The following is a 25,949-nucleotide window of genomic DNA, read 5'->3' as shown; positions in this document are numbered from 1 at the left end:
GTGTCTTCTTTGAGAGGTGTTCTGGTATTTTCCTTTTAACCATCCACTGACTGTGGGAATGCCTAGAGTACCCTTCCCACAGCCTCTTTATCTCCAGTTTTTTATAACTCTGTCGTTCTTAATTTCACAAATACATTGATGGCAAATAATTTATGGCACACACGAACACACAAACACACTTTTTCTTAACACACGTGTAGGTCAGCACAGATCTCTGAACACACACATGCACACAACGAGAAATGAGGAATGGTGGTGAGGCCTTCCCTGGTGTGCTGGTGTTAGCTGATCGTGTGTGGATGCAGAGTACAGATCTGTCGGGAGTCCTCCTTCTTGATGACTATCAAGGGTTAGGCCCAGAAAACATACCCCAAGGCTTTTAAAATCTCTTGCAAAATTGCCAAGGATCAGCCAAGCACCACAAACAGAACACAAGCAGAACGCAGGTGGAAGGAGGCGCTGGTCCACTCGGAAGGCGTGACCCACGCCCGTGGAGAGGCCCCCAGGAGCGTGGGCAGTCTTGCCATTCTCATCTCCTCCAGCCCCGGCCTCCCTCCTGGGTCCAGACTCCCAGCCCACTCGCCCTCTCACTTCACTGGTATCAATGCATGCTCAACCTCTGAGCAAAGGCTTGATGAGAAACAGTATATTTATTTAGTCTCAAAATATCTCCTACAAGTTACTTACTAATTAAAAGGAAAAATCATTCCATGGAGAAAACTGGAGGATAACTTCCTTTATCAAATGATGTAAGATGACATGGTCAGTCAAGGGACTGACGAACAGCACAGTCTTCTGATTTGCAACATCACCCTGTGATATTCCTGCCCAAATTACTTAATCTGAATCTAATCATTAGGATGCATCAGACAGATCCCAACTGAGGGCCATTCTATGAAGTCAGTGGTCTGTAATCTTCACGAGTGTCTAGATCCAGTGTAGACTTAAGGGACTGTCCCAGATGGAAGAGACGATGTCACAAGACAACTAGATGCTACATGGGGTCCTGGATTGGATCCTGATCTACTGAGACTCGAATGTGAAATTCCAATCAGGTCTGAGGACGAGAAGGAAATCTGTCCCAGTGCTACCTGCCTGCTTTTGATGACTGCACCACAGATACATAGGAAAGTGTCCTGAAGCCCCAGAGCTGCAACGTCCCGTCCTTCAAAGGGTTTAGTGCAAACACTAACATGTTTGGAAACAGAACAGGATAAGGCCATTGTGATCACGTCAACAGGAATTCTTAGGGTCTGAGCAGCAGGTTGTGCTATTCTTGCAACTTTTCTAAGTTTGAAATGATTGGAAACTTTTAAAAAGTGAAATCCAACCAGCCTCCTCTTCTTTCCCACTGTATTTGTGGCAAAATGCTCGCGGGACATCGGGCCCTTGGTCACCTGCTCCACCTGTGACCCTCCCGGCCCCTCAAGTCACACCTTCCCATCTTCTCTGCTCGAGATGCTCCCTCGCTGCGCCCTCTGCTTGAACAGCCTCCCTGCCCTCCTGTGCTCCACTGGTTCCCAACCCTCCCCAGCGCCCAGGTCTCAGGTTAAATGTCACTGCCCCAGAGAGGCCACTCGACCTCTAGAGCAGACCCAACGCCCCATCACGAGGGGATATGCACATGGATTTCGGAGATCCTCCACTGAACGCCCCATCTCCAGCAGCTGTGAGCGCTGAGTGCTGCTTGTTTTCCTCACTTCCCACTCCCAGGGCCAAGGCCCAATTTTGGTGAAAAAAAAAAGATGAGAAAAGAACATCACTGCGGAGATGCGACCTGACTCCACTCTTTGAAGCAGCAGCCTCTCAGCAACCAGCAGTTACATTTTATTATTTTGCTCTAACACCTGCTTTTCCCAAGACCTTGATCTTCCAAATTTATTCATTTTGCCAAATACGTTTCTGTTTCAGGAAAATTACCCAAGGTGGGTGGGGGCCACTATCTTCAAATCCAAATAAACGGCACGGCAAGGAATCCTGACGTGTGGAAGGATGACCCTCCATGACTTTAAATAACCGATGTGGGTAATTAGGACTATTTTCATAGTACAGAGAGGATGATTAAAAAAAGTGTAGCAGGGAGTAATTAATTTCACATAATAGTCACACAGGGACCTATTGTGAGATTCCATGTTAACGATGTATTTCTTTTCTGTAATTAATTTTTATGTGCTGTCCTGGGGATGCTCCGCCACCTTCTCAGAAATGGCTCCTTGATCAGCATTCCCACTCCTCCCGGCCCCACCTACGTGGGGTCAGCCTTCTCCATGAAGACGGAGACCAGAAATAGATACCCGTGTCGCCAAACTCCAGTTGGACCCATGATTTCCCTGCTCAGAAGGAAATTAAAGCAATTGCAACAAGCACCAGTACAAGCTGGAAGCGGTGTGTTCGCTGCAGTTCTTAAAACTATAAAACAGAAGACAAAGGGGGATGGACAGTGTTCAGTAGAGAAAAGGGCAGGAAATCCAAGTTCAAATCTAACCATGAGCACCACCCACCAGCCTGCAGATCACTTTCTCCAGGTCTCCCTTGTCACCGTTCTAAAGGTGGACAGTGTCCTGATCCCTGAAGGCAGAGGCTGAGCCACACCCCCCAGGACTGGGGACTGAACCCAGGGACTCTCTACCACTGGGCTACATCTGCCGCCCTTCTCCTTTTTTATTTTGAGATGAGATCTCTAAGTTGCAGTTGCTGAGGCTGGCCTTGAACGTGTGATCCTCTTGCCTCAGCCTCCCGAGTTGCTGGGATTACATTCCTGTGGCTTTTATGGTGAAAAGGACTCTAAATTATAGCAAAAGTCTGTTGGGCAGCAAAAAAAAAAAAAAAAAAGAGAAAGAGAGAGAGAGAGAACACCGGTCCCCTTCCCCCTAACTTCACCCCTCTGTCTTTGTCTAGGCCTGTTTTGCACTGATTAACCATTGTTAATAAATCACCTTTTTAAAAAAACACACATCATTTCCGCCTCCTGAGTATCAACATTTTCTTCCAGATTTCTAAAAAAAAAGGATGTTTTAGAACCAGTTTTCCTACCTTTTTGTGACTGGTAGTGGATAAATACACAAAGTTAGGCAATATTTTGGGGTTAGCTTGGGTTCTTAAAACAGAAAAGGATTATATATCACCAGGTATGCACAAACAGTTGTTTCCATGGGACAAAGTAGACCTGGTGAGACACCAAAGGAAGCCAAGGTCCAGAGTGAAGCCGGCCCGCCTGCAGTGGACACTGAGTGTACCAACATGCTCCCCAGGCCTCCCAGCCCACTATCACCTGCCGGCTGTCACCATCCGGGGCTTTGTCCAGCCGGCTTCCTCTCTTGGAGACAACAGTCTTTCAACACCAGAACCCTCCCTGAAACAGAAGCCTGGTGACACCCTCTGACAGTCATCAAGTCCCTGCACTAACATCGTTATGTCACTCTGGCCTGTTCCATCTTCATGAGCACAGACCCAGTTAGCCCAGTGGTTCCATCCCCAGGACAGTCACCACGCTAAGCCATAGTCCCCTGGGCTGTGTCTCCCGTGAGCAGCTTCTTGAGAGCAGGGCCTTTCACTTCTATGTCCCTGCCACCTGTACACAGAAGGGCTCAGCAGATGTTTCCAAGGAATGGAGAGTTCAGGGGAACCTCAGGGCACGACAACATCCTAAGTTTCTGTTTGGCCATCTGCCCTTCTTCCCGAGGCCACCCCAAGGATCGACGGCTCACTCCTTCATCGCCAGCCCCGCTGATTCACCTATGTGCCATCTTATGCCTAGATTTTTCAGTGACTCAACTAAACCCAGAATGGCCAGGTGCGGTAGCCCAGCAGCCAAGCAGAGTGGACATGTCTCCCTGTTCTCATGGCTTGGTGCTCCCCTGGCTACAACGGGTGCTTCCTTTTGATCGACAGCAATTAGGATCTTTCAAACCCTTCCCTTCTCCCCAGATGCACTCTTTCTCTGTTGTTTCTGATTTCCTACTTGTCCAGCGATACAACACACTGAGTTATACTCAGAACCTGTTATGTACCTTTAACTCTTTGAGCATTTTTATTTGCAACTTCTTTTCTATTTTTTTTTTTTTTTTTTTTTTTTTTTTTTTCTGGGGGGACAGGTACCAGGGATTGAACCCGGGGGCACTCAACTGCTGAGCCACATCCCCAGCCCTTTTTGAGTATTTGAGATAAAATACTCAAAATTGAGTATTTTGAGACAGGGTCTTGCTAAGTTGCTGAGGCTGGCTTTGAACCTGAGATCTTCCTGCCTCAGCCATGTGGTACTGCATCCGGCTGCAACTTCTTTTCTTAAAACATCATGTTTAGAAAAATCAACTTCAGATAGTCAAACTCAAAAGGGTTTGACTATCGCTTTCCCTTCTTTGCTCGGTTTTTGCTAATTTAGTTGCATTAAGGTATAAATGGGATGGATTTAAATGGCCATCTAAAAACACTTCTTCCATATTCTGTGGGCAAGTAAAATGGGTGTACCCTAATTGAGTCTGCCCAGCAGACCAGGGACTCAGGAGAAAGAAGGCACACAGCAAAGGCAGCATTTGCTCAGGAATGTGGACAAGAGCTTAATGAAACAGTTCTCGATCAAAATGAAGTACGTGCTTAATTCAGAAAAAAAAGATAATTAGCAAGCAAAATAAACACACAGTACTTAAATCCTAATATACAGTCTTAACTGGTTTTACTGGGGAGCTGTGTGTCCTAGGGAGTTATCTGACACGCATTGGTTGTCTTGGAGGAAATTTTCCCAAGAAGTCAAGCAGACCTCAATCCATTTTCTCTTTTAGTTTTGTCTTTGAATGTGTTTCCCTCAATATGCCACTTTCAGGCAAAGCTCCTTAATTTTGCTTGAGTAAGTAGCAATCTTAGCTCTAATCCATCTAATCAAAATGCATTCCTGGAAGCCGTGATAACTGGAAGGTGCTTGCGGAAGAGGGGTGACTTACAAGAGGGATTTTCAGAGGAGGACCCCTGCCCCTCTCCAACCTTCCCCATTCAAGCTGAACTCCTCTGAGACCCTTATACTAGGCAGGGTGCTTTTCCTGCAATAGTTTTGTGGGAAACAGGTATAAAGTCAGCAATTGGTCAATGTGAAGGAAGGAAAAGTTGGATCCAGTCTGATAGCTCCTCAAGTTTGGGGAAGGGGCCTGATTGGCTCCTTGCAGTATGCAGAGCATCTGTCATTGTACCGAGTACATATCAGTGACTGGAGCAACTTGATGAAGGGATAGATGGATGGATGGATGAAGGGATGGATGGATGCATGCATGGATGGATGGATGAAGGGATGGATAGATGAAGGGACAGATGGATGATAGATGAAGGGATGGATGGATGGATGAAGGGATGGATGGATGAATGGATGGATGGATGAAGGGACAGATGGATGATAGATGAAGGGATGGATGGATGGATGAAGGGATGGATGGATGAATGGATGGATGGATGAAGGGATGGATAGATGAAGGGACAGATGGATGAAGGGATGGATGGATGCATGCATGGATGGATGAAGGGACAGATGGATGATAGACAAAGGGATGGATGGATGAAGGGACAGATGGATGGATGGATGGGTGAATGGATGGATGGATGATAGATGAAGGGATGGATGGATGGATGGATGAAGGGACAGATGGATGATAGATGAAGGGATGGATGGATGGATGGATGAAGGAATGGATGGATGGATGGATGAAGGGACAGATGGATGGATGGATGAAGGTATGGATAGATGAAGGGACGGATGGATGAAGGGATGGATGGATGGATGCATGGATGGATGAAGGGACAGATGGATGATAGACGAAGGGATGGATGGATGAAGGGACAGATGGATGGATGGATGGATGGATGAATGGATGGATGGATGATAGATGAAGGGATGGATGGATGGATGGATGAAGGGACAGATGGATGATAGATGAAGGGATGGATGGATGGATGGATGGATGGATGGATGAAGGGACAGATGGATGATAGACGAAGGGATGGATGGATGAAGGGACGGATGGATGGATGGATGGATGAATGGATGGATGGATGATAGATGAAGGGATGCATGGATGGATGAAGGGACGGATAGATGAAGGGACAGATGGATGGGTGGAAGGATGGATGGATGGATGATAGGATGAATGGAGGGAGGGAGTACTGAGACCTACAAGGGAATAGAGTTCCTACTTACAGAAGCTCTGAAATACTTTCTCACATCCCGATCATAGACTAATTGCCTGACAGGTTAAAGGAGGGTGGGAAAACTCCATAGGAACTAAGAAAGAGCAGCTCCTAATGTCAGGGGTTTTAATGGAGACAAGCCAACTCCACTAATGGGGGCCAAGGATGAGATTCCATAGTCGCGATATGTGCCAGTCACCACTTCCCCCTGAATCTGAAGTGGTTCCAGCGGTACCCACGGTTTAGGCCTTTGGGAGATAGACTAAACAAGTTAGGAGACTTCTATCTCAGAATCACAAAGGTCATACAATGACTCATTTACTAAGATCCCCAACACTCAAACAGGGAATTTGACATTGAAATTTGAGAAAATAATTCAAGAAAGAAAAAAGTACCTGAGTCAGAGGAAAATAAACTTAAGGATTAATTTGCATTTTGCCATATTAACATTCCCAAGATAGAAATAGAGACACAATCTAGACAATGCTACCAGGAGAAATACAATGTAAGCCACATATGCAACTTGAAACACTCTAGAACCCACATTTTAAAAAGTAGCATGACACAGGTGAATGTAATTTTGCTAATGTAGTTTATTTCACCTAACATGTACAAAACATTATCATTTCAACATGTCATAAATATTTTTAAATTAGGATAGCTTATATTCTTTTATTCCTTCTCACCCTTTGAAATCCAGTATTTTAAGCTCACAGTATATTGCAATCTGGACTTACTTGCCAGGGGCTCAAGAGTTACGGTGTAGAAAGACAGGAGAATGAACTTACCTACAAGGGTGTCGCCCGGGGAAGCCACAGGTTTGGGGCACATCCCCTGGTGGGCTTCAGTTATTCTGGTCTATTTCCTCAGGATTCCTGTCAGCTGGTTCCGATGGGCTGTCACTCACAGTTGCCTGTCACCTCACTCTCAAGGTGATCACCTAGCTTCCCAGTCGTAATTTATGCCACTACAGAAGTCAAAGAGGAGACCAAGAGACCAGGCAAGGCCACTGGATTTCCTCCTTCCCTGGATGCACGGAAGCTGGGCCAGGGCCGAGCATGGGGCAGGGATACTTTCTCTATGCCCTGGGGTTCCTAGCTGGGATTCTGGGTCTCTCCCACCTGAGGAAGGCTCTGTCTCAGGACGGGGCCGTTAAGAGGCAAAGGAAAACTGAGGTTGCCGGCCCTGGGGCCCTGCTTGACCTCCCCTCCTTCACCTCAGCCCCCTGCTCTGTCCACCCCGTCCCCTCCCGTTTGCGAGGCTAATCTGAGCTGGGTCCAGCCACTGGCACTATGGAGCCGCACTCCCCCACTGGCTGCCCACGGTCCTGTCTCAGAGCAGCATGCTGGGCCTGAGAGGGATCACTGGCCTGACTCGAAAGGCAGGACTTCCGTCTTTCAAGCTGCATCAAGGCTGCGTGGCTGCCGTCCCTCCCCAGGTTGCCTCTGCCTTCAGATCTCCGCCCTCACGCCGCCATCCTCGGGAGAGATGGGCGGCTCCACCCGGCCTCAGCCGTGGCTCCCCTTTGTCCTGCTGCCCGGCTGGGGCCGTGACTGCCCTCCACGGCGGGGATCTAGCTGGCCTCCTTGTGGGCCGTATAAAAGGCCCATTCTCAAACGCTGACCTTTCAGACCCACCAGACACAAAAGGAGACTGTTCCGGGACCGAGGTTATAAACACAGAGAGGACAGTCCTGTCCTCCACAGAGGCACGAGACTCACAGCAGGAATGCACCATGTTCACCCAGGAGGCAGCTGCCTAGGGCAGGGGTGAGCCACCCTGGAAAGACAGATGCCGGCCTTGATCCCGGACGCAGGCGAGGCACCCAGAGAGTCCCAGTCAATGTGAAGCTCAGCACGCGGGATGTCCTGCTCCTTTTTCCAGGAACACGCTGCACGAGCTGAAGGCCAGGCCTGTCGGTCCTCCCTCAGTGGCCTCCTGAACGAATCTCAGAGGGAGGCTGAGAACTGCCTTCAGGCACTCGATCAATCCCCTCCCCTGACAACGCCTCCCTCGCGGTGGTAAGGGACCCCTGGAAGTCCGAGCGGGCCTGGCCAGGCTGCCTCACTGTCCCTCGTGTGACTGGAGCCTGAGGGTGGCCATCACCGTCCGCAGCTCAGATCCCTCACTCCTCACAGGGAGTTCAGCGTGCTACTTAGTGCTACCGCCTTAGGAGATGGAAAAACAGTGAGCGAAACACACCCTGAGCCATTAGTGCCCCCACCCGGCCCCCCGCTGAAGTCCCCTGCCCAGGACCAGTGCTGCCCCGCCCTTCCCAGGCTTCTGGGGGCCACTGCCAAGGCCCAACTTTCTGCTCTGCCGCCTCCGCCTGCGGCTTTGGGCAGCGCAGGACGTGGAGGCAGGGAGCAGGCTGCCCTCTCCTTGGCGTCAAGGCGGTGGCGGCTCATATTGGCCGTGTCACTTGCCCCTCTTTCTCCTGCTTCCTTCTTTAGCCAGAGACGGACGGGGTTGCAGGCTGCTGCGCCACCGTGATCTCATCTCTCACCTACAGGTGCAAACGCCTGTGAAGCCGGGTCCTGCTGGGACGCCAGGGAGAAAGTGCCTGCTTCCAAATGCCCAGGATGATGGCTCCGGGGCTTCCAAACACTGCTGCTGCTGAGGAACCTCTCTCTTCAAAATGGGGGCACACTCGCACCAGCTGGGTCGGTGCAGATAAGGCAGGACGCCAGGCGCCTCCTGAACGTGACAATCACTTTGTAATGTGCTGCCACCAGCACCACCCGCCCCCTGCAAATAAGACTCCACACTCTCAACAGCCCAGGGAACTCGGAAAAGTGAAGGCCGGGGTGCAGCTCGCTGGTAAGCCTGTGCCCAGCACGCGTGAGACCCTGGCTGCATCCCCAGCTCCACAAAAGTGAGGAAACAAATAAATAAGACAAGACAGAAAATCAGTCCCATTCAAAATCTCCACGGACGCAGGAACCCAAGCTTCGTGGATCCCTGGGCTAACAGCTCTCTGCTAACGCGCGGCACTGGTGAGCAAGGCCTCGCTTGGGTTGGAGTGAGCTCAGGAAGGTCCCCAAGGCAGAATCATGGGGTTCGGGGTATTAGCATCTTGGGGGCTCTGAACCCAACTGCAGCTGGCTTGCCCTCCACCCCCGGCCATAAGCAACACTATGGAAAGCCCGTCGTATGTCCCCAGGAATTACCTTCCAGCATTTTCTTTTTAATTTTTAAAAATTGTGGTTCCAGGTTTGGTGGCCCACGCCTGTATCTCCAGTGGCTCAGGAGGCTGAGGCAGGAGGATTGCGAGTTCAAAACCAGCCTCAGCAAAAGCAAGATGCTAAGCAACTCAGTAAGACCCTAAATAAAAGTACAAAGTAGGGCTGGGGATGTGGCTCAGAGGTAAAGTGCCCCTGAGTTCAATCCCCAGTAACCGCCCCCCAAAAATGCGATGAAATATACTTAATAAAATTTGCCAGTTTAACCTTTTTTTTTAAACTGTACAGCTCAGTACTGTTCAGTGCATTCACACAGTCATACAATCCATTTCCAGAACATGTCATCTTGCAAAATGAAAACTCTATACCCATTGAACACTAATGCCCAATTCTCCCCTCTCCCCACACAACCACCATTCCACTTCTTTTTCCCCTGGGAATCTGTCTACTCTAGATATCTGATACAAGTGGAGTCTTCACTATTTGTCCTTCTGTGACTGACTGATTTCACTGAGCATAACAACTTCAAGGTTTGTCAATATTGTGGCACATGTCAAAATCTCCTTCCTTTTCCAGGATGAATAATATTCCATTGAATGGATATACCACAGTTTATTTACCCACTCATCTGAGCAGGGACATTTGGGTAGCGTCTTCCTTTTAGCTATTGTGAATAATGCTGCTAAACATGAGTGTGCTTCCTTTCAACCTTTTGGGGGTAATGTGATTAATGAAAAATGATCTTGACTTCCATGTTCCTGTTAACCATACATCATTCTTCTTTTATGCCCTCTCAAGAACAAATGCCCTTTGCCAGAGAAGGGCAAGGGATCCTAATCGTTAATGGGCTAAAGAGTTAGGCAGAGAACGGGAATCTACATTCTTGGATAAACTCTGGATTATGTCTGATCTTAAAATTTGTTTCCAGAGTTTTCCTCACACTGAAGATATTAATTCTTTTCTGCAAATACCTTGTAAAGGTTAACTATTTTTACATTTTCATTAGCTTCTTACCGAATCCAGGAATTTAGCTGAAGTCTGTTGATATTTTCTTAGCAATTTTTTTTTGTTCTCCTATTCTTAGAAAATTCTTTATTTTCAGAGTTTCACAAATGTTTCTTTTTCTATTTTCTCCTGCTTTTCAACAAAAAAAGAAAAGAATGAGAGTCACTGCTTGATCTAGCTGGAACTTACGTTGGCTATATAGGGTACAGTGAGGATGTAAATTTTTAGATTTTGTTTCTCAAAACGGCGAACTGCTTTCCCCGATCATCACAGAACCATCTTTCCCTAATGACTCCTGGGTACTTCTTTCAGCCTATGTCCAGTTCTTGCCCACAATCGGGCCTCCAATGGGGCCAGAACCACACCAGAGTGGGCCCCTCCTTCTCCCCACCTCTCTCTTGTTTCCAAAACACCTCTTTGTTACAAACTCTAGCCCTGAGAAACCTGCTGGCACCCGAAGCGTTCCACAACCTAGCTTTAGAGAAAAGCGAAGAATTTAACATTTAAATTTCTTCCCACAGATGGTTAGGAAATACATTATGTCTTGTAAATATAGTCAAGTCACGCTTACCATTTTATAATCACATCGTATTTGGGATGTGGTTGAGGCAGAGCTTTGAAAGATGGAGGGGCCCAGGGCCACGTACCTGGAGCCTGACCCATGAGCAATCTGGAGACAATGGGCGGGAGACCAACTGCCCATTTCCAAAGCTGGCGGATGGCAGGCTGGGGCTCAGCGGGCCTCTGCTCCAAGCCACGCTCCTCCGCGTGACCTGCTGCCACCAGCCTCTCCTATGCAGGACTTAGTGGCACCCCCTTAGGTAGGGCAGCAACCACTGATTGAAGGACACTACTGGGGGCTCCTCAGTCACTGTGCTGCACACAACCAGCATGCCAGTTAATTACCCCCCTAGCCAGAGAAGGGAGAGCTGACTGGAGGCAAAGGAAGCACACTGCTCCACAAGAGCTTCTAGAAGCATCCATCTAGATGAACCGCATCCTGCTCCAGGAAGAGACACTGGGAGAAGCGAGCGATTACCCTCCTTTTCCCAGAATCTACAGACCCTCGATTAAAATGAACCAGAAAACTGCATTCCCAAGACGGGCGGGAGAGAAGGCAGCCAGCCGGCCTCTGCAGCTGCTCCCAGGTGCCCACTCCTCTGCCCAGGCTGCGCCCATGGCAGGAAGCTTGGGGGCTCGAGGCGCAAAGGGGTCAGGGTGGTTGGGAACAAACAACAAGTTTTTCCCCAAATAGCATTTTTTAAAACCAGTCCATATTCTAAAGCTAGGTAGAGAGTCTTGGAGGGCAAACTGGGAAGCGTGTTGACCACGTGATCGCCAAACCAGAGTACCGCGGGCCCCCTGCATGGCCACTGGACAGGAGCGTGCTCTGCAGCTCAGGGGAATGAATTCTTTTTTTTAACTTGTCCTCAAGTTTAGCAAATTGGCAGCTACTGTATTAGCCACAATTTAGGTCAAATTCCAAAAGAGAGTCCAATGATCATTATGACTTCTTATACTCCAAAAGCTTAAAAGGTTCTCAGCTAAGAACATGTATAGTAAATGATTCCATTCCTTTCTTTTGTGGTTGGGGGTACTGGGGATTGAACTCAGGGGTACTCGACCACTGAGCCACATCCCCAGCTCCATTTTGTATTTTATTTAGAGACCGGGTCTCACTGAGTTGCTTAGCACCTCCCTTTTTGCTGAGGCTGGCTTTGTACTCCCCATCCTCCTGCCTCAGCCTCCCGAGATGCTGGGATGACAGGCAGCCCCACCATGCTGGGTGATTCTCTTCCTTTCTAAGTGCATGTTGTGGAGTGAAACAAGAGAGAAACTAGATGCCCCAGCAGCTCACAGTGGAACCTCCTCTGGTCAGTGCAGGCTCATGGTGGAGGATGGATGGCCCAGGTCCTGATTTGGCTGTGTGACTCCAGGCAGATGGCTGAAACTTCCTGGGCCTCAGTGCGTGCTGTAGTTTGAATATCCCTCCAAAACCCAGATTAAAATGTAATTGCCATTGTGATGGTGTTAGGAGGTGGGGCCTTAAAGCAGTGATCAGCCATGAGGGCTCCACCCCTTAGGAATGAATTGACACTATTGCCAAGGGGAGGGTTCTGACAATGAGGGTGAGTTCGGCTGACTTCCTCTATGTCTCAGTTTCTCTTGCCCTTCTGCCCTCCACCATGTTCAGATGTAGCACAATGGCCCTCCCCAGATGCCAGTGCCATGCTCTTGGACTTAACCAGTCGCCAGAACCATGAGCCAAATAAACTTCTATTCCTTCTAGTTTACCCAAGTCGGGTGTTTTGTTATAGCAGCAGAAAATGGACTGTTTGCAAGCTATGAAATGAGGGCGAGGTGGGAAATTGGTGATTACTATATTTGAAGCACTTCCAACAGCACATAGCACAAATAAGTCTTCACTAAAAGATGCACATTACAATTGAAAGGCCAAGGCCCCACAACCAAGATATTTCAAGTGAAGGACCTACTAAATAAAACCATTTTATTTCATGTAGCCGAATCTCAAAACGCCTTATTCTTAGAATTCATAAAAATACTTGAAATAACTTAAGGACATGAATAATTGTTCTTTCAGTGACAAAAATAAATACTCTTTTTTAACTTAAAAAAAAAGGCTCATTGTTATTCTTGGTAGTCAATGGCACAAGAGTTGTTATTAGGAGGAAAAAAAAATCTGACAGCTTTGAGTGAACTCCTACACACAGCGGATGTCATTTAATTTAAAAGTACAAACACACACAAAGGCAAGAGAAGAAATGTCTTTTTAAAACCTTCCCCTCTTCAGAAATTGCAGATGTCTTTCAAAACCCTACATAATATTTTTAGAGTTTATTTATAGAACTTAAATACTTTAAACACAATTTATGGAAAACTTAATGCTTTAAACTCTGAAAACTTTTGTCCACATATTTTAGAAAAGTGAAAGATTCCATGGTGGCCCTTGACTATCAACGACACTGCCACCTAAGAGCATTTTCTAAATGCCGGAGCAAACACACAATGGATATAAAGACCAAAAGCCATGGCGTGGGGGCCATCACCAGAGGAGCGCGAGGGGTCTGCCAGTCCAGGGCAGTGGGCACCGGGGGACATGGGCACAGCCAGCCCGGCTGGTCCTCCCACCTCCATTCACCTCGGCACACAGACAGGGAAGCCACAGCATGGAACTTTCGGGGTGGCACAAGAAACCCGCAGAGGAGGGCGCATATGACTATAGAAATCCCAGAATGGTCTGGAATGACCCATTCCTGGTCCGAGACCCTCTGCCGTGGGAGGAGCCCATCGAGAAAGACAGCAGGAGCCACGTGGCACCCCAGAGAATCTGTTTCCGTCCCGCGTGGCCCTGCATAAGGAAGACAGCCAGTCACTCTCAGAAACAGGCTGAAATTCAAGCCCCAGCCGGGCTGTCCCTGCCCTCCAGACAGCATGGCCCTCAGAGAAGCAGTTTTCTAACATGAACTCCAAGTTCAAGGACGGCAGTCAGTGAACACTGCGTACAAACCACAGTGTCTGCCAGCCCCAAGGCCAGGGATATAGCTTCCCACCGGGGTTGACGTGAATGGTAACCATGTGGCCCAGCTGGTGACCACCCAGAACCATCTGAACACCTGATGTCACCGAGTCAGCTTTCTGACAGTGAGTTTACTGTCCGAGCGGCCCCCAGGCCAACAGGTGTCCTGGGTCTCGTTTATTTACCAGCGCCACACTGATGCACAGTGGTCAGATCCTGCCTAACAACAGAACTCCTGACCCCAAACCTGCCGTCACCAGCCCAGGAACCAAGCTGTAGACGACTGGCTGGAATCCAGACTGCTTTCTTTAGCAATAATCCAAGAAGTCAAAAAATACCAACCACGCCTGAATGGCCAGGACTTGATTGATAAGTGAGAGCTGACCTGAGTTTTGTCCCATTTCCAATTTAGGACAACTGCAGAAAGCAAACATGCTCCCCTAACCCACCACACAGTAGACCACGCCCAGTTGGCTCTCAGCCCCGCCACACCAACGGTGTCCCACCAGGGCACACCCAAAGGCTTCCCTTTATTTCACTAGAAGGTTTTCTCCCTCCTCTGCCTGCCATTGAGCCTTTGTCACAGGTTGGTGACGGTGACCAACTCCCTTGCTACTGAGAACTCGGAGTGAAGAGCGTGCTCTTCTCTGGTTGGTCTTTTCTACAAGTACAGTGACCCTCATGAATTCCATGTCCTGGCTCGGGCTCCTTTTCTACCCAAAGTGGCAAAGGAAATTGATTAACTTCGGTGGAAAGGTCAACTGCTGCCCACAGGTACAGTCACGGAAGGCTCCCTTCTCCTTTCAAGGAGCGTACGTGACTCACAGCGTCCATAGCAAGAGTCGCGGGTCTGGAACTAGAACAACCAAAAGTTCACCTATCCGCGCCCGATGGTGTGGGAGCTCAGTGAAAAGAACGGCCCGAGAGTTTGTTTGAAGACACGCCCGCCGTCGATGCACGTCCCCGTTGTGCCCTGCACCGTTTATACTCACAGAGCCAAACTGGAATCAGGCGGAAATCTGTTCATCACTGCAGACTTCTCAGTCTTCTTCAGATACTGAATGAGCAGAGCAAAGGCCAGCTTCCCAGGAGCACTTAGGGAGATGTACTCCTTTTAATTCTCTGAAAGCAGGTGTTAAATATGAACAGCTATTTAGAAAGAATCTTCCAACCGCCTGCTGATCAGAGCTCCTGACTCTGTGAAGGTCCGAGGTGAAGGTCCTGCCAAGGTGTGCAGGTGCCCCCAGAGTCCATGTGTTGGGACTTAACAGCCACACAACAGCTTCAGGAGGCGGTATCTTTAGAGGCGAGCAGGTCATGGGGGCTCTGCCCTTTTGGGGTTGATGCTGTTTCAGGGGATGGGTTAGTCATGGAAGGAGTGGGTTCCTGACGTGAAAGACGAGGTCAGCCTCCTTGCTCTGGCTCTTGACCTCCCATCCTTCTCCCTTCCTCCTCAGGATGATGCAGAATGAAGGCCTCCGCCACACTCTGCACTCTCCAGCCTCCCGAACGGCGAGATAAATACATTTTTGTTCATTATAAATTGCCCAGTCTTGGGTATTCCGTTCTAGCAGCAGAAAATGAACCACGGTCCTTAGGGACCTGCTCAGCACCCACCTCCCCAGCTGCCCCTTGCCCGTGGTCTCCACTCCTCCGTGGCATCCCACACCCAACATGGTGTTTGGTACCGAGGGAGCCTGGTAGATGCTGGGCCAAGGCTGGGTAGCACGTTGCTTCACGGGGTGTGGGACTTCTGACTGACACAAATCAGACGGTACATGGGTTAGTAATGGAGGAACCCAGGCAGCAGGTCTGTGAGCTTGTAGAAGGTGAAGGCTGATCTGTGTGTCACGGACTCTCTAGAAGACCAGGGGTCCTGCCTCCCACTGACATCTTGGTTTTCTCTTCTCATGTCCTTCTGGAACATCCAATCACCTGCTGTGTCTCTTTCTGGACAAACACAGGACACGAGGGTGGGGATCCCTCAGTCCTGGTCTGGGTTACTACGACCCCTTCTTCCAACCTGTCTGAACAATGAGTGGATGAATGAGACAAGGTCCCGAGACAGTATTCCCTGATACAGGAGTCCTTTATAAACCTCATCCACGTTCCTTTACAAAGGGATTCTTTAGACACCTGGATACATGTCACCCACATCCCCTAAGGAAATGGGAGAAAAATTTTTATCAAGTAAAAGTTAATGCTCTACATCAATGTATAACTGGAAGGAAGAGAAATGATATTCAATTAGATATGATGTATCGCAGTGCATTCTACTGTCACGTATAACTAATTAAAACCAATCTGAAATTTCTTTTTTTAAAGTTCATGCTAATACTGGAATTTGGAAAGCATCTGAATTTAAGTTCTTTTTCATCTTACATTTAATATAAATGTTAAGAAGACAGAAAACATGGTTGAGGGTCTTTTTGACAATCAGGACAAGATAGAGCAAAACATACCAAAAATACACACTGGAAAATTGTTAATGAACTGATCTCTGAGATGTCAGAACACCTTCCCATGAGGCTCTGGCTGTGTTTATCTAAATATGGGCTTCCTACCTGCACCCCACCATTATCAAAACCACATTGCTGTTGTATCTAATGAGTGTGTGGAAGGGTAGTGGTAAGCTCTCACCAACGATTAAAGTTCAAGCGAAGTAGAGACTTTATACTTTGATCAGAACATGAATGAATTCCCAGCCAGGGTTGATCAACAGTGGAATACAGATGGCCGCCTTTCCCACTATGTGGGGGAATCGCTAGCGACAGTCACTCCATCAGAACCATACTTTTCTGTATCAGAAAAAAGAAGTCTAGCTACGATTTATTTTTTAAAAGGAGGGGGTTTTGTTGATGTACCAGCTAAAAGAAAATTGCAACATGGAACCTTCTGGTCCTGATGATGTACCAGGGCAGTGTGAATCTGACCTGCTAGTTCCTAAACATGGCTCAGGGACCAGGGCAGGGCTTCTTGGGCCAGTGGCGTGCCCAGTTATCTAGAGTGCGAGTGTGGAACTGTGCATGTGGGAGAGGAAGACCCACTAGTGTGCTGAGGTGCAGACACAGCAGAGCAGGAGATGGCCAGATCAGGGAAGAGAGGTCTTTATCGACACACCCAGACCAATGGCCAGAGTAACTGGTGCAGTCTCATACCCAATGGGCAAGGTGTTGAGAGCCCAAGACAATTTTCTACGTGGGGGCACACCACCCCCACAGAAGAGAGATGGAACACCGTGGATTTTCTCTGTTTCAGTGCACAACAGAAGCAGCTGTCTCCCTCCCATCTAGAAAGAGAGAAAAACAATTGCTCCTTGGAGATGGGATGAAAGTGACCCAGGGTTCTTCTTCCGACCTTGTGGAATATAAATAAAGTATCTCCATGGGTCTGACAGCCCCCCTAGCTTGTATGACCTAGAGGTGCTCAAAGGTCTGGCTTCATCTCCTTGGTCATGTAAACTCCCAGGGAGATAGCGTTCTGGTCCACCTGACGTCTAGACACTTGACTGCATGAACTTAACATGGGTGCAGGTGTATGCGCACATGTATGCATGTGTGTATGGCTGCATGTGTGTGCGTGTATACACACCCATTTGTATGCACATGTGTGTATGTGTATTGTAAATGTGTTTGTATGCATGTTGCAGGGTGCATGTGTGTATATGTGTATGTGCAGGCACATGCAGGTGTGCATGCATGTGTGAGCAGGTGTGTACGCATACACATGCACATGTGTGTGTGCATGCATGTGGAGATATAGTTCTGCAGGGGAGTCTGGCTATCAAATGTTTCTAACCCTCAATCACTGGGCAAGATCTTAGCCACACAGATAGGGATTATGTATTTTTTTTTTTAACTTAGTACTTTCTCCAGAATTTTCATCAGTATATTTGGCATAGACACACACACTCATTGTAGAAAATCTGACAGTGACGCTGACGGTCATTGCTAGCAGCAATCCCTGGGCTCTGCACGCACCATCTCAGGAGTCCCCAGAACAACATCAGGAAGCAGGTCCATGGCCATCCCAGGCCCCAGAGCAGGACAGAGGCGCTAGAGGTAAGCACCTTTCCCACAGCACACAGCTGCCAAGAAGAGGAGCTGAGACGGACACTCCAGACTCCTGACTTTCAAGCACCAACCTCTATACCTCCCAGGCTTAGAGATTCCTCCTTTCCTTCCCACTCCATGTAGCACTGGGGATTGGGCCCAGGGGCGCTCTGCCCCTGAGCTACACCCCAAACCTTCCTATTTTTTTATTTCTATACAGGGGCTCACTAAGTTGCCCTGGCTGGTCTTGAACTCAGATCCTCCTGACTTAGCCTCCTGAGTAGCAGGGGTTCCAGGTGGGCACCTCCACACGAGCTTTGCTTTTCCATTTTTAACTAAAGTGGAATCAGACTGTCATCTGCTCTCTTCCCGTATCATCTGTGACTGCCTTTCACGGAGGTGGCTCTCCATGTTCCCTGCCCCACCACGAGGGAGCTCGTGATTTCACAGGCATCCGACGTTCCGAGCTATCAAGTTGGAATTCCAGATCCTCCACCCCAAAACCTTGGGAGTATCAGGCTATCGAGGATTCAGATAAGCCTCCAAGAAGAGCTGCGGGTCAAGGTTGTCTGGGGTCTGCAGTGGCCAGCGGACGGAAGCACCAGAGGGTCTGGAGGACCCAGGGCCTGTGCACACATATGGGGCTGATAACTCGCAACACCGGAGGACCTTGAGAGGAATGGTTCCACGTTTAAAGCTGGGTCTCTGCTCCAACAAACGGCCACTTCCTGATCTTCAGTTCAGTTCCATGAACACCAAGGGAGCACGTCCGCCTCCACAGTTGCGGGGCAGGGGGAAATGACAGTGCGCGTGTACCCTGTGCGACCGACGATCAGATCACGGCAGCTGACATATATGTCACCAATGTATTTCTTCGTGTGGGTAACACTCAAAATCCTCTCTACTAGCTATTTTGAAATATTCAATTGATTGTCGTCAATCATAATTATCATACTGTGCTACAGAATCAAAAATATTCTTACCCAACTGCATGGCGTACTGGTTGAATGCGCTCTCTCCCCGTCCTGTTCCCCCGCCCCAGCCTTTGGTACCTCTATTCTATTCTCTGCCGCTAAGAGATCAATTTGTAGCCTCTACCCAGGCATTGAAAGCATGCAGTACTTATCCTTCGATAAGCACAAATATTTTTACCAATATGAAGTGACGGTTCCAGATAAGCCAGGTACCAATTTTTGATAAAAATGACAGTGAAGGAGAAAAAATGTGGAAGAGCACAAAAATAAATCTGTATTAGATGATGAATACACATTCCTAAACTTTTCTCTTAAATCTTGCACCAAATCTTAAATTTTTGAAGATTAAAAAATAACTTATCCAAGGCAAAACCCTTACACTATGGTACCCACACTCTTCCAAGTGACTTCAGCTTCAGGATGGCATTTGATCTTCACGAGTGCATTTTTGGGCAGGTGAGCCTGGTCTTGATTTCTCAGGAGATTAACAGAAGTACGTCGCTTCCCCACCTCTACCAGGGGCTGGGCCAGGTCTCCTGGCCCTGGTGATCTCCTTGTTGCAACACAACTCATGGATAATGCAAATCAACCTTCAAAAAAAGCAAACCAGCACAAACATTCAGGGAAAGCAGACTTTTTAGATGAATGATTCCCTTTTTAGCGAATCAAAAAAATGAGCTCAATTGGTTATAGAAACTGGGGGCTCCAAAAACACAGTGTTTTTCTTTTCTGTCTCAGTTATTATTGGGTCCCTTTCCTAAAATGATCAACACCTCTACCAAAGGCAGACAGGGCAAGAAAGAAAGGCTGGGGCAGAGAAGGAGGTGAAGAGACAAACAGGGACCTTGTGAGACCTGGGGATGGAGGCTGGAGGCCTGTCTCCTCCCTGGACTCTGCTGTTGCTGGGCCCCAGCCCCAGTTTCCCCCTCTGCAACACGATGGCTCTGGCTTCCTCCACCTTGGCTGTTGCCTGACTCACTCTCCTCAGTAGAAGAGTCACCCCTGGGTAATCGAACATCTCTCATCTGCGTCTTCCCTTCCTCGTACATGCTCAATTTTTCTCCACTTCAGCTTAGAGAGGACCAAAAGACTGACTTAGAGAAAATTTGATTTGTCTTCAATCACATTGGAAGCTCACTCCAAATACTGTCCAGAGCCTCTGAAAGTTTTGGAAAAGGATCTTGCAAAGTAGAATTCAAAATCTTTGTCTAAAACCTGTTGATCCATAGCTTGGTATAACACAGAAAATAGGATATTAGGATGGTATGTCCTTCTAAATTTTAACCTTTGGACAGAATGTAAAATAGACCCATTCTGGGTCTCAAGTTATCTGAATGAATTACCTCTTCTTCCTGAAGTCAATCAAATTTGAACTTCAACTTTGGTTGAAACAAAGTCTCCTTACCTTAGAACATTAGTAAATTCTGGAAGGATGAGGATTCATTCCTGCATGATTCAGGTGTGGTGAGCAAGATAATTGACTGGAAATAGCAATGAAAGCATGGACTGAAGTCTCCCAAACTGTGAGCCAAAATAAACCTTTCATCTTTATAAGATGATTATCTCAGGTATTTTGTTATGATAAAGGAAAGCTGATTTGGGTGATTATGCACCCTGACTTGCATAATCAGAACTCTGAGTTACCCCCACAATCATCATTAACTCCTGACCATCTTGTTTCATGTCTGGCTCACACAACAAGTAATCCAAACCCTACCATCCCCACCACCATTATTCAAAGCACAAGTTTGGCTTCTCATTTCCTCTATCTGCAACTCTCCCTCACTGGTTTTCTAAAACTCTCTGAAAGTATACACAACCCAGAATAATTCAGAGAGATGTTACTAAAGGATTCTGGTTTCAAAAAAAAAAAATTGCTCAGGTCAGGATAATATGCTAATTCTGACAATTTTACATCTCTGATGTAGGAGTGGTACCAATCTAAGATTCTGTGTGTGTATATGTACATAAATCATTGGGTGGACCAAATTATTTTGATGTTCATTTTCAGATTGCCTGTTTTCCTACAGGGTGGTAAAAGGAAGGTAGACAAAGACACAAGGGATCTACTGGGGTCCTCAATTGCCCCCCGCCAAGAAGAGCTTTGCCCATGGCTGCCAAAAGTGGCAGAGGGGGTTTGGGTGTCCTGACCTCCCCTCAGTGAATTACGGGGAACTCTGTGGGAATGCTCCCCAAGAGTTCAACTGAGGATGCAACTTAGAAAAACCCTGTTAGGAAAAGTCTGGAACACCTCGTTTGCTCAGATTTGCCTCTAGAATTTACTGAGTGCCCAGGTTGGTGCCTGTGTGCATAGCGGACATTTCAGAGTCACCAGAGTGGCTCCGAGAAGGCACTTCTGGAGACTTCTCCATAAATCAGCCAGTTGCTAGTTTGCTAGGCGCCCTGGACTGAGGCAGCCCAGGTGAAACAGGGCGGGCGCCAGGTGGCCCCTACCTTTCTGCACTGACTTCACCATTGAGTTCCGCTGAGGAAAGATGTACCTGGCTCCAAGAAAACCAGGAGAGACAGAATGAGTGTCCTGATTTAACAGTCCTCATTACAGTCACAGGAACAATTTTTGAAAAGCAGGTTAGCTACTAAAAGATGGCAAGGAACAGAATGATGATTTTGCCCTAAAAAAAGATTCTCCTGCAAGCATCCCTCTTTTGAACCCTTTCATGCCGGGTCTTCTCTCCGAAGGGCCAGGTGGAACCCAGGCACCAAACGGCAAGCATCCAGAAGCCTGGCGATAACCTCAGCCTCCGGAAGAACACGGCAGCTGAAGAAGACATGTCTGAAATGCTTCATGAGTTCTAGACACATCCTCTATCTTCTTGGGAAAAAGTAAATAAACACTGGCTCTTCTATTTTTGGTCCTTCTTTAAAGGACCAAAGCTCTGGCGCTGGCTCGCCTCATGTGAGTCATTTAACTTCTCTGAGCTTTGGCATCTTATATGTAAAAGAGGAATGGAATAGAGCTTTCCTCCAGGGGCTGCTGTCTAATCAAAGCAGGGCCAGGGACAGCTGAACACAGGGATCCTCCTCCCAAATGACCCCCAGGCCTAAAGATATTTTACCTTGCCAGAGGTTATGCACAAAGGATCACGATCTGCCTAAGGAGCGGCAGTGACAAGGTTATGGGGTCAAAAAGTACAGGTGAGAACATCCTATGGTTGACCCTGCTCTCCGATGCCATGCCTGAGATGCGCTGTTAAAAACTGTCAAAAGAGCCGGGCAAGGTGGCGCACACCTGTCATCCCAGTGGCTCGGGAGGCTGAGGCAGGAGGATCATGAGTTCAAAGCCAGCCTCAGCAAAGGCAAGGTGCTAAGCCACTCAGTGAGACCCTGTCTCTAAATAAACAAACTGGTGCTGGGGATGTGGCTCAGTGGTCCAGTGCCCCTGAGTTAAAACCCCGGTACCCACCCCTCAACATTGTTAAAATAAGCCTGGTAAGAAAAATAAGTTCTAGTGTTTTATTACCCAGAGTGTGATGCTAGTTAATGAGTCTGTATCATAAAATTCAAAGAGGCAGAAGAGAGGATCTTGAATATTTTTGTCACAGAGAAATGATACATGTTTGAGATGGTGGATAAGCTAAGTTTCCTGAGTTGATCAATGCACAAAGAATCAATGCACCAGAGGAGCACACTGCACCCCATAAAGATGCATGATTATCTGTCAATTTTTTAAAAAGGGCTGGGGGTGTAGCACAGTGGTAGAGTGCTTACCTAGCATGTGCTAGGTACTTACCAGTGCTTACCAGTACTGCAAAAAAAAAAAAAAAAAAGTAGACATTTTATTATTTTATCACAGATCTGAGTGAGCTCTGTGCACTGACTTTGTTTATCTGCAAGTCAGATGTCAGAGTCTAACAGTGAGCCACTTCCCAGAAGCCAACACGCACAGTCTGTATCCAACCTTGTCCTCGTTTCTCCCCGTACCCAGCTGCCTCCAGAGCTCGGACTTTCTTATCTTGTGCTCATGTCGGAGCGCAGATTGTGGAAAGCGGGCAGAGAGATAAGGCGATGCAGGCCAACGTCAGCCGCTGTTCCGTCTGCAGCAGGCGCCTCTCAATTTCTGGGGGTGCCTGTGTTGGCTGAGCTGGGAAGCCTTGTTCCTGCAGACTGGCTGGAACCAGAGCTCAATTCAGGCCCTGATCCTTCAGGAAGAAACCTCCTCAGTTCTCCACAGAGAGAGGGCAGCACTGAGCCCCCTGAATGGGGTCAGCAGGCCCGCAGGGCCCCTGCACAGGACCAGCCCCTTTGCTGTCTGATCTCCAGTTTTCACCTGGAAAGCAGGATCCCCGTTGCACTGAGAGATCACAGAGCTCCTCTCCTTTCCCCTCCAGCCAACTTACTATCCAGAATGGCGTGAACGTGTGTCTCCATCCGAAGAACAAACCAGTCTCGTTGAAAATCAGGGGTCCTTATTGTTTGGTGGATTGTGACACAGAAGGAAAAAAAAAAAAAAACGACAGCATCTTTCTAGGGTGGTTAAGAGGGGAGCTTCAATTCCAGAAGCCAGGCCTCTCTAGAAAGAAAATGAAAGGTCACACGAAATAGCACATGTCACATTTGTCCTGGTAAAATGGCCCCGCGTGGCTACCTCATAAAAATCTCAGAATCCATGGGAATACACAGTCTATTTGAATTAGATTGCAATTTTAGACACAAAAGAGTTACGGGGGTACTTTGTTCTTATGAATGGCACATGCTTCTGAGAGCAAACCGTGGGACCCCAAGTAACTGCCAAGACATTGAAACGTGTGGTTTCCTGTTCAAACATTTCATTTCCCCTCCCATTACATTAGCTTTCAAGAGAACACTGGGATAGACTGCATTTGATTTTGGGTTTGCTTTTGTTTTTGGTACCAGGGATTGAACTCAGGGGCACCTAACCACTGAGCCACATCCCCAGCCCTTTTTTAATATTTTACCAATAGATAGGGTCTCACCAAGTTGCTGAGCACCTCACCAAGTTGCTGAGGCTGGCTTTGAACTTGTGATCCTCCTGCCTCAGCCACCCGAGCCGTTGAGAATGTATTATGTTTTTAATTGCTATCATGTACCTTGTCTGGAAAAAAAACAAATCAAGTACTTCATTCAAGAAGAAATCATCTTGCGACTGACATTGACCCAGCCGGGTGTGCTGTCCACAACAGCAAGAAATAAAACAGCAATGTCACTTTTCATTTTTACAGACTTCTCCAACAAGCATTCTCTCTTATTTTTTTTCAGTCTTGTGTATTGACAGACCGATGAAGAAACTGAGTCTTGGGGTATATGGGACAGGCCAGGTTCAAGTGGTCAGGTCAGGGTGCCAACCCTTTCTGCTGCAGGCACAGCTGCCTTCATTAAACCTGTAAAAGTGACCACAAAAGGAAGGCCACTAGCATGCTGTGATTTAAAATGAGGCCACAGGTCAATGCTGGCAGAGGAGGAATGTTTTACGGGTGTCTTAACGAGACAGGAGGCGACACACACCAGAAGGACCAAACCCTGGGCTGTCGGAAAACACACAGGCGGCCTCCAAGAAGTCCAGGCTGAGGATCCCGCTCAAAGAAGTACCCACGGGGAGCGCGACGCTGCCGCTAGAGAAAGCCACGCGGAACCCAGCAAGGAGAGTCTGCGTTTGAAGTGGACGTCAGACAGCTGGCCGCCGGGAACACCTAACCTGGGCAAACATGGCCACGCACTGGAGAGACTGGAGCACACGCGAACTGTTCTTTAAAAATACAGATTTAAGGAACTGTCCTTTTTAAACCCTAAGGATGCAGCCTCCATCGCTAGACAGCCCCATCATTTCATTTCCTAGGTTCCCGCCACTCAGAGACCAATCCAAGTCCCCTCACCTGGTGCGCAGCAACTTCTTGTGGGAAGAATGTCACTATCTAGGTCACAGAGACCCAAGAGAGGGGACCTGGGGCAGAGCAGAAAAGAAAGAGAGGGGTCCTACAGGTAAACTCCGAGCACTGTGGACTCTGTACACTGTGGGTTCCACATGGGCAGATTCGCCTACTGCACAGAAAAAGTATTCGAGAAAACATCCGCATCTGTACTGATCGCAGACACACTTCTTCCTGTCATTAAGTCATGAACAATACCATGTAACAATTATTTTCAGGGCATTTACATGGTCTTAGGTATTATGCTGCATTATATATATATATATATATTTATTATATATATATGGTATTATATTATATAATCATCTTGAGATGATTACAGTACATAGGAGACAGTGTCCAGCTCCCAGGCAGATGCTGCATGGAAACCTACCAGCTAAGTGTTTCAACCCTTTCTGCTGCAGGCACAAGACGTCAGGGACAAGGGTGACGCATGAACGGGCCTGAGGGTGGGAAGGCAGAGAAGGTGTTCGCTTGGCCCATAGCAGAATCAGGTATCATGGAGTTTCCTTTACACTCATCGGAGGGGTAAGTCAGTGGCGCTTTCTCGTTCCCTCCAGAGGACACCGGGGAACACCCGTGTGCCTGCCCTGCGTGGATGCTGGGGACAGGGGTGCTCACAGACCCTGCCAGAGCCCAGCTGGCAGAGGGAGGTACAAACTCAGGTATAGGTGAAACCGATGAAGCCAGGCATGGTGTCCAAGAGCAGTGGCTGGCCCTGGTCAGGAAGCCCCCTGGGAACAGCTAAAAAGCAAGTGCCAGGTCCAGGGATCCAAGAGCTGAGTTGGCACACCGAGGGCTGACTGGCAGCAAGAGGGTGAAGAGGAGTTAGACGCTGCAGGTCTGCAGAAGTCACGAGTCCAGGAGGGAGCTATGCAATGCAGAAGGGCATCGGGTTTCACTAAGGCCACCCTGAATCCCAAATCCAGGGGTCTGTGCTGCCCCTGGACACAAGCTCCAAAAGAGATGCTTTCTTAGATCAGATAAAGGTAGAGAAGAGTCACAGCAGGGCGAAGGTTAGACCCCTGCTGGTAAAGCTGTGTGGGAATGAACAGAAGATTCCAGGAGAGAGCAGAGCAGGTGACGAGCACATCCTTGATCCTGGGACCAGGCAGATGCAGGCC

General features: G+C 48.1%; 1 protein-coding gene across 6 annotated transcripts in view; it reads right to left on the bottom strand.

Moving 5' to 3' along the window:
• Window positions 1–25,949, bottom strand: part of NPAS2 (neuronal PAS domain protein 2) — a 154,238-nt gene that overhangs the window by 119,931 nt on the left and 8,358 nt on the right. For 2 of the 6 annotated variants that reach the window (XM_079111007.1, XM_079111011.1), the window contains exon 1: window positions 19,313–25,049. The exons of the other annotated variants lie outside the window; for them this stretch is intronic. The gene's annotated coding sequence lies outside the window, so the exon portion shown is untranslated. Of the gene's footprint in view, window positions 1–19,312; window positions 25,050–25,949 lie in introns of those variants that run through there. 6 annotated transcript variants of the gene reach the window in all.

The sequence above is a fragment of the Sciurus vulgaris genome (assembly GCF_902686455.1).
Source record: "Sciurus vulgaris genome assembly, chromosome: 14".
Classification (NCBI taxonomy): Eukaryota; Metazoa; Chordata; class Mammalia; order Rodentia; family Sciuridae; genus Sciurus; species Sciurus vulgaris.
Note: the sequence above shows the minus strand (reverse complement) of the source record. Positions and strands in the feature narration are given on the sequence as shown.